The sequence below is a fragment of the Archocentrus centrarchus genome, chromosome 21 (assembly GCF_007364275.1).
Source record: "Archocentrus centrarchus isolate MPI-CPG fArcCen1 chromosome 21, fArcCen1, whole genome shotgun sequence".
In the NCBI taxonomy this organism is placed as follows: domain Eukaryota; kingdom Metazoa; phylum Chordata; class Actinopteri; order Cichliformes; family Cichlidae; genus Archocentrus; species Archocentrus centrarchus.
In genome coordinates this window covers 25146016-25155750 of record NC_044366.1, presented here as the reverse complement: position 1 = coordinate 25155750, position 9735 = coordinate 25146016, and the positions used below count along the sequence as shown (strand labels likewise).

General features: G+C 43.2%; 1 long non-coding RNA gene across 1 annotated transcript; it reads left to right on the top strand.

Moving 5' to 3' along the window:
• The first annotated feature begins 3240 nt into the window (after positions 1 to 3240).
• LOC115800325 (uncharacterized) lies at positions 3241 to 9097 on the top strand. Its single transcript, XR_004021663.1, has 3 exons — positions 3241 to 3309; positions 4368 to 4410; positions 9009 to 9097. It is a non-coding gene; the product is annotated as an uncharacterized LOC115800325 (long non-coding RNA).
• The last annotated feature ends 638 nt before the right edge of the window (positions 9098 to 9735 follow it).

The window sequence follows — 9735 nt, the reverse complement described above, 5'->3', positions numbered from 1 at the left end:
CATCTGTTTCTACCATCTGATAAGCTATGTTTGTCACTCTGTGGCTCTTGGGGGTGGTGCACACTGGCCTGCATCAGAGCTGTGAGACGTTCAGTGGTGAACCAAAGGTTCAATGAGCCTTATCTGAGGAGCCTCATTAAAACTTGACAGACACACACTCATACGCAGATCTGTGTGTGCCACACTGAGTGCATACACGCGCACGCACACACACACACACACACACACAAGCAAACACGTGTGGCTTGAGATAATGATGATGTAATTAGCCTTGATATCCTTGAAATGTCGGGTGCCAGGAAGTGGGGATATGCTTCGTGTCATCTGGAGCTTCTGAGTCTGAATATGTGCATGTGTGAGCACACTATGCCGTCAGAGTTGTTGGAGACTGTACAATGAACATGATGGCTGCTCTATTCAATGCCACAGTGAGTAGGCTTTCCAAGCCACCTCCTCCGAAAAGAAGCAAATGCACAATGGTCAAAATAATGAGAAACTCTTCCACGCCATCGCACAAATACACAATCTCACAATTTGAACAGGTGTGGTATAGGCAAGCGCTCCACCAAAGGCATTTTTTTGGATTGCTGTTTGTGCCTCTGTGTGTGTGTGTGTGTGTGTGTGTGTGTGTGTGTGTGTGTGTGTGTGTGTGTGTGTGTGTGTGTGTGCGCGCATACCTAAGAGGTTCCTTGGCTTCATCCAGGAGCCATTCTTATTTGGGCATCAGGTGAGAAAGGGTGCAGCTGTCTACACTCCAAATGAATGCTGTCCCCTCTGCCCCTCTGTGTATATGCAGGGGAGTGTATGGACATTTGTGTGTGGTTGTATAGCTGAAAAGTCCAGGGCATGGGAGGGCAAAGTGGACAAAGCGACTTTGTGAGATGCCACCACAAAAACATCATCACTTTGAGAGGAAGGGTACAGAGGTGAAGGAAAAAAGGGGTTTACAACACTGCTCAACCATGTCAAGTTGTTCAAGCTTTTTCTTTTTTGTGTGTGTGTTTGTTAGTCTTGCCCCGTTACCCACTGATTATCAATGGGACACAGGCAACATTCTCAGGGAGTGAAGATGGCTTTAATCCCAATGCACTATTCCGTTATGGGTGTAAATTAAAAGATGACCTTCAGTATCTGTGAAACAGTCATTTTAGAGTTCTGATTGATTCCAAGGTTGTTGATAGATGTTGTTAAATGCATGATTTATTTTTTATTTTTTGGTGTTCCTCGCCTTATATGTGTCACCTTCTAGAGCAGCAACAAGGTCCCCAGACAGAGCTCAGAACAGACGCCGGGGCCCAACGAGGTCTGTCAAAGTGCGCAGGCTGTTTTAATCCACTCTGCTGGAAGTCGCCTCTGTAGGCGTGTGGGTATGTGCGTGCTGTGTGAATGTCTGGAACAGTGGGCATGATAAGCCACAACAAGATAAAAGGTGGCTTGAACAATGATGTCATGGATTTCCGCAGATTTTCTGTGAGGTTGCCAAAGTTACACATGAATGAAGCTAAGGCTGCTGAAATGCTTTGGCCCTCCAAATTCCCTCTGGCTTAATGACTGCAGTAGCTACACAATTAACCAGCAATAAGACTGAAGATTTCCCTTATCCACACCATATCAAACACCCAAATGTTAGCATGCTCTCTCTGCCTCAGCATATCTTTTGATCCTTACCTCTGTATATCTGTAAACACTTGTTCTCTCCTTCCATCAAGGAGGAAAAAGGAGGGTGACTAGAGGACTCCAAATAATGCAATTAAACACTGACCGCAGGGTTCAGTGCTGCTTATCAATACACCCAGCAGGGGAGCAAAGACCAACTCAAACCAGGGCTTCATCTGTCTGCACTAAGGAGACAGGCATTTTATTAGCTTACTGGTATATGCTGCTTCTTTCAAAACGTGTCTGTCCTCTCTTTGCCTAAAATAAAACTGGGAAGCTACAACTAAAACAGATATCAACAAAAAGAAAAGAGAGGAAGAACAGCTTATCATTAAATGCTGGCCTGCACATTATCCATAGGTGTGCTGGGGGACCATACTCACCGCTCAGTGGTAAGGACAGGTGTGCTGTTCAACAAGTATGTCCCTTCTCTGCAGTGTTTCACCAATGGCACAGCTGACCTCGGCAGGAGGCTTGTCTGAAGCAGAGCCAAACTGAGAGCTTGAACATCAGACTGGGAGCCCACAGAGCACACGAGCCAGGCCTGAACCAGGCCTCTGCCACACAGTGACTCTCCCAGCCCCACCCACCCCTTGGTCAGCTTCTGACAAACCCCAAGCCTCTCCCTGGTTTTCTGTTTTCCCCAACCTGGCCGACAGACACCTAGAGGATAAACCCACTCATACATAATAAACACTGGCCCCGGGGCATGGTGTGTGATCTCATCACGCATGTGTCCTCTGTAGAAAGAAATGTGACAGACTGCAGTGAGGAAGTGTGTATCGGGGAGAGAGGCGTGTGTGGAGAGCTGCAAGGGTGTCAAACAGAGTGGTACACAACAGCAGCGTGCATTCTCTGTTTCTCAGTATGCAATGCTCTGCTCGCCCTCAGTCAATTCATTTCATCTGCATAGTGAAAATGTATAAGCATGGATAAACTGACATAAGGCCTAATCGGGAGAAATAACTATCTTTGGACTACAGAGTCCCACTGATGGAAGAAAAAGCTCTGGGAAGATGGAGATCCAGTTACAGAGCCCAAAGGGCAAGGCACTGGCAAGAATTTGGAATTTCACACACTCTCTGAAAAATATGCAAAAAATAAAAAGGGAGGATTGAGAAATTGATAAAAGGGGGGATTTTTTTTCCCTACAAAGCCCGGCTGGAGTGATGAGTGATTCTAGACAAACAGTGCTGGAGAGTTTAGTGAACAGAGCCAAGCACTTGGGGGACATGAAAAGCTGAAAAGCCCCGGCGAGGTGGTCCGGCTTTTTCATCTCTCTGCAGGCTGAGGAATCAATGGGAGCAGGGAGCGAGGGCAGTGCTGGATGACTGAATAACTGACACGCAGAGAGAGAGGTGGTGTGAAAGAAGAAGAGTCATCAAGTAGAAAGGGCTTAGGACTTTATTATTGCAGTGCGTTATCCTCGAGAAATTTACCGCTGCTGCAGTTACAACGATATTTCTCCTGCCTCCAAATCATCATTACCATCTCTGCTATGATGCACTGGCCTGTTCCCCCTGTGGCGTTCTGAGGATGTGTGTGACAGAGCATCCTAGTTAGCTCCAGGCTGTCCCATGCAGACCGGAGTGGGCCTCTCAAAGGGAAAATAAGCATTTCAACAGCAGCTGGACAAATGGACTATTGAGACAGGTGGAGAGCATACGAACCATAAACACACACACTAATAGCATGGCAGAATAACCCAAATACACATTTATTAGGCACACTTGTTATTTTTCCACGTGTGTTTGAAAAGGCTTGCTCTTTCTGATATGATGAAGTTTAACTGATGTTGATAGCTAATAAATGCCTTGCATCAAGGCTCCTTAAGCCCTTCTAAAAATGCCTATTAATATATATATAGTTATACTGAACTAAACATTTATTTGCCAATTTAACATAACTAACAGAACGGATATTAACTTTATATAAATATAAATCCTAAGCAGAGCTGTGTTACTGTAAAGGACACACCGAGCCTAGTGTACAGTGTATATCAGCCAAAGCAATTAGCCAAACAGGGGCTCACAGAGGTGAGCTTTGATCACAGAACTGTGAAATATTTATGAAGAGATGTGATACATGAAATGAGCTTTGAGAATGAGTATCTGTGGGGGTCCAAAAGAGTTCCCCTCAGAGGGACCTTCAGGGGAGGACAACTGCGTGGACACACAATGCATTTACTGGGCCTAGCTCCCCCATTCAAAATGAAGGGCATGAGAGCCCAGACAGGCCTAAAATGGCGGCCTAGTTTTGAGGCACAGAGTGGAACAAACAGAGTTAATCCATGGTTTGGAACAGGAGCGGAGGCAGCCATGATGCTGGCGTGAGCCGTACCGAGGGGACATTGAGCTGTGTTCTCTGCTGACATGCTCAGTTCCACTTGGTTCCACTCAGACAGAACACAAGAGTTTTTAACACAGTCAAGCATGCGCTAATTAAAAATCTACACTCTCCATCAGTGCCGTGGCAATCAATATGCTTAATTAACTCATCTATACATCACTTCAGTGTACAGCGGATCCTAATTTTTAGACACAGTCAGAAGATTCAATATTTGACTTTGTCGCATTTGGTTTCAGTGCCATTTTCAAAGAAATGTCACTTATTTTCAATTCACACTAAATGTCATTGTCAGTTTCTCCCAAATTATTATTAGGATCAAAATCATTACAGCTAATTTAATTTTTCTTCCTTTCTATCTGCAGCTCATCTTGTGGAGGGTTTCCACCTGTGATTAATGTTAACCAGGTATGTAGAGAGCAGCACATGTCTCACTTTCCCCTTTACTTAATTAATTCACCCTGAGAGACTTGGACAAGGGAATAGTTTTATCAACTAGCCCTGGTTATAATCAAACTGCCCCTGGAATATTTTCACACTTCGGCATGGTGAGGAACTTGGGATTCTTAATGCAACCCTGTGTTAAAGGGAGATCGGCAGGAAAAGAAATATTAATAATTCCTGTGACTTCTGACATAAGAAGAAGAAAACCTACCAGTTCATACACAGTTGCTGTTGCATGTATGTATACATGCAGACTTACATGACGTGGTACACTAAAAGAAAAACAATTATGCAGAATATAGCTTACTTTTTTTATTTTTTGTTTGGGCTGTTTGTTTGTGATTTCCTCATGGCTGCATTTTTTTGAAAGAAAGAAAGAAAGAAAGAAGAAAGAAAGAAAGAAAGAAAGAAAGAAAGACCTCTCAAGGCAAAGTCTGGAGGTTTAAACTGACAATATTAACTTTTTTTCATTTCAGTCCGAAACATCTTTCAAAAAATGGCACACAAAATGTTTGTGGATGCTCAAAACTGTGTTTTTTACTGTGGTTTAGTGTGAACTTGGCCTCAGCCGTCTCTCCGTCTCTCTCTCTTATCTTTGGCTCAGCTTGGTGCTAGGGGGCCCCAGCCCAGGCTTTCTGTGCCTCTGGCCAGGCCAGGTCCCCTTGAAGCAAGCCCACAGCATTTCTCTTCTGTTTGTTGAGAGAAAGTAGAAAGGAGAACCTTGTACATGACCCTCAAAAGGGCTTTTATTCTCTGTTCATGGAGCACAGTTCATGTGAACTCCCCCGCTTTATGTCACACTCTTTATTTAACCCTAACTATTTGCTGAGTTTCTGCTAAAAATCCAATTAGGTTAATTCGAAACAGTCCTGGTGTGAGAACTTTATCCTTTTGGTGCAGAGATAACTAACCTAATTAGGACTAGACCTCTATCTCTGTCCTCTTTGAGCCTGCAAATTAAGAAAAGAAAAAGAAAACTTGTCAGAGATTAGGGTTGAGATTAGATTGCTAGAGCAAATACTGGAGGGGTGACTGCATCTCTAAATGCCCTTAAATTGTTTAGTACTCTTTCAACTCCCTCAACTACACTAAAGAGACATAAAGGGAACAGTAAATGTAATATAATTATTCTAAATAATAATAATAATTAAAAAAAAAATTTAACACAGCATTTTGAAAAGACAAAGGTCAGTGGGGTCACAAAGAGAGTGATATGCTTAGACCACCTGTGAAAGTAGACCCGTGATTGATTGTGTTTTTATAGAAAGCCTTTAAAGTTGCTGGAACATGTGAGGCAACATAAGGGTTGTTCTATTCAGCTGAGTGAAACACACACACACACACACACACACACACACACACACACACACACACACACACACACACACACACACACACACACACACAGAGTAAACACAAACAACAGGCCTGCTGAGTTTAGTTTACTCCTATCAGCTGGCTCTGACCAGCCACACAGACCACCCTGACTCCTCAACTCCTCACTCTCATTGGAACAGGAAGGGGGGAGTGCTGTGGGTGGGGATTTGGATTAAGGGGGGATGGGTGGAGCTCGGTGCATTGGTTGAAGAGGGCCCTCCACCAAATTAAAACCTAATCAATGTGAATCTCACTCAGCCTGGTCAAAGCCCCTTTCAAAGTAAAGCCTTTAGCGGTGAGGAGGACCCCCTCCTCGCCACCTTTTCCAGTCACCCTCGGCGTGGCCCCCCCTCCCTCCCTCTCCACATTCAGAGCATACACCCCATCCCATGCCCTCCACACCCTGTTCCGACCCACACTCGACCAGACAATCATGGAGCTGACTTGATGTACTGACCTTTATTCCTCTACTCCACACCAGGAGAAGCAGCCAGAGCAGACTTAGAATTACAACAGGGATTAAAGCCTGCACAAAACAACCTGATTACATTCATTAAAAGGGTGTTTTAGCATTTGCTTTGGGACATGTGAGGAGCAGGCAAACAAAGAAAATTTACTGCCAGACAATTCACAAATTAAGACCGAGGCATGTTTTTCATATATTTGTTCTTCGCCAAATTATTATTAATAATATAATTTATAAATAGGAGCTTAAAGTGATTTCAGCTTTAAGAGTACCCATTGGCTGAATAGGCACATTTCCCTTTCACAGCTCTGGGGGACTACATGTGAATGGGAGTAAATTCAAATTAGGTATAAACAGCTCTGATTTATTTTTAAGTCGGGTCTCTGAAATCATTGCATTGTTTCATTTATGGTCCAGTGTGTCAGAGTGAGAGCACAACTGTCCTAATGCAAGTACAACATACAAGTTGCACCGTGGAATTATGCTTCCATAACATGCTTTCACTCACACACACACACACACACACACACACACACACACACACACACACACACACACACACACACACACACACACACACACACACACCACCTGCTGAAGCAGAGATGGAGAGAGTCCTTACTGGCTGAAGCCTAACAGTGGGGAACAATTAAACCAAATCCCAGCCTTTGATCACTTGGTCATGTGAACATGACAGGTGACCATATGGCTGATAAAATGCAAATGATAATTGGTGCTTAAACTCTCTAGATGTATACTGTGACAAGAAAAATAAGCGAAAATAAAGTAGAGACGCCTTTTTAATGACTTTTTTCTTTTAAAAAATCTTTTTAGGACTAAGTATCCTAAGTGTTTATGAGGGGTTTTTTTTATGTTGTTTTTGCTTTAAAAACTGTTTTAATTCATGTCTGATTTATAAATCTGTTCTATAGATGGACAGATTCACAAAATCTATGCCCAGAATAGAGAGCAAGCAAAGACTGCACGCACAAAAAAACAACACGAGATCATTAGACTTTTATAGCTGGACGAGCAGACAAGAAGGAAAGGAGGCTGACTAACAGTCAGCCATCACAAACAATTGTTTGCAGATGCTGGGGCTGCTGGCACAGGGGTGAGAGAATGGGAGCTGAGGTCACATACATATTTGTGGAAGGATGCAGCAGACTAGCCCTACTATGTAATGTAAGGGGACTGAGCGCTGGAGAACATGCTCGCTCTGGCTGGCACATGCAAACACCAACAAATAAATACAAACTCTCCCTTTTCAATAACACACACACACACACACACACACACACACACACACACACACACACACACACACACACACACACACAAACAGAATGCAGAGAGTGATAAAGGCCCAGAGGCAGTTTCCATCTAGTAGCAGCAGGGGGAGCAGCTCCACTATTGTTCTGACTGGATCCAGGCCCGGGGCACTGGGTTGGGAAATGTTTGTTCAAAAACTGTATTTGTATACACAAACTTACAAATATGTTCAAGGGAAAGGAATGATGGGTGCAGGAATAAAATAGCAGCAGACTACAAAGTGACTTGGTCACACAGTGGTATTATTTCCCTCCCCGTCCTTCTATTCTCTGCCTCTTTTGTCACTTCGTATGGTATCTAAAACTTAGTAAAAGGAGCACAAAATCTTTTTTTCTTGCAGAAGATGGGCTTGGTAAATCAACAGACAGAAATATAAATGGAAGCATGCCATATATATATATATATATATATATATATACATCTTCCAGCAGACAAGAAGACTAAGAATAAAGTTATTCTGTAATTTGGCACACAGCTTTTGTGCTACAGGACTCCACTGCCATTGAAAAATGATTAAAACACTATATTTCTATATTATAACTAGATACGCCACGTGAGGGGTATAGTCTTATTTGTTCGTGTTTTCAGGTCTTTAGAGCACAGCATGATAGCATTTTAGTGAGACTGTTTCTTCAGTAGAAGTTGAAAAAAACCTTTCACATAGAGGTTAAAATTGTTTAAAGTGATAGGAACATTGTTTTTCAAAGTGAGGCCCAGAGTTTTAAGAGTCCCTTTACCTCTCTATTGTATAAATAAGAAATATACTGTTTTTGCATGTTGTAATTGTGGGTAAAATGACAGGTGACATTATGAGCTTCTCTCTGAAGAATAAAAAAACAAAACAATGGACAACCAGGTATTGCTACAATACATCTTTGCCCATTTTATCTCTCTGTGTTGTTAACTTGTCTACCATGTCTGATTACCCTAATTCCTGTTTGAGTGTCTCGCTGAACAATCACTGGTTGTGTGAGGACACTTGTGGTTAATGGTTGTTAACAGCACAAGTGTTAACGCATCCAAATGTGGACAATTATAGAGGCACTGTGCCATAAAGGATGGATGACTGCTGCTGGTATAGAGAAGGGTGAGCCTTTATTCAGCGGCTCACACTTTCTTTTCTTATGCAATGTCTCGAGCCGAAAACAGAGTTTAACAGGCCACTTCACCTCAAGGGCCATTGTGCAGCAAATGCTCATGTGGACAAAAACCAGATCCACTCAAAACCAAAGACATTCTTACTACAGTCTGAAAAGGCCTATGGAGTGTACATTGGGTGTGTGTGTGTGTGTGTGTGTGTATGTGTATGTGTGTTTATTTAATAACAGGCATGATACTTGATTTAAAGTCCTTTTTATTTTTTTAACTGTACACTTGCTTCCTGAAGGTGAAAAGCGCCAGCGAGAGAAAGTTACAGAAAACAGTCTGAGTGATGACAGCAGATGACATCACATAGAGTCTGACTGAAACACACACATCCCCATCAATCTCCTCCTTCATTTTTGCCATCACTCTCTCCTCCCTGCTGAACAACAGACCTGAGTCATTTGACACTGGCCTTCTGTGTGTGTTTGTGTGTCCCCTTGCCTCCAACTGGACCTATCACCTTGACCACTACAGCAAACCAAAGCCAGGCTGACCTTGGTTTTTCCATTACCCATTAATTCAGTGTCTTTCTGTCTATCTCCTACTCAAAACCTTCATCTCTCAACCTTGTCTCCCATGGTTAAAGTTGTGGACACATTGTGTGTGTGTGTGTGTGTGTGTGTGTGTGTGTGTGTGTGTGTGTGTGTGTGTGTGTGTGTGTGTGTGTGTGTGTGTGTGTGTGTGTGTGTGGTCTCCCATGGTTAGGGAAGCATGCACGTGTCAGGTCCAGTGAAGGTGACACCTTATGCCTCGTGCCGAGATAATGAAGGCTTTAACTTTACAACTCAAGCATATCAGATTGCAGCACCCCAGTCCCTCAGACATGCGCCCACTACATGAGTGATCTGAATGGGTCGCCACCCTCCATTTCATGTGCACTGAGCAGTGTGCACTGTAAAATCTGCCAAAAGGCCTCATCATCATAACCATCACTTACTTCAGAGTGGGCTTCAGGATTGGGTTTAGTG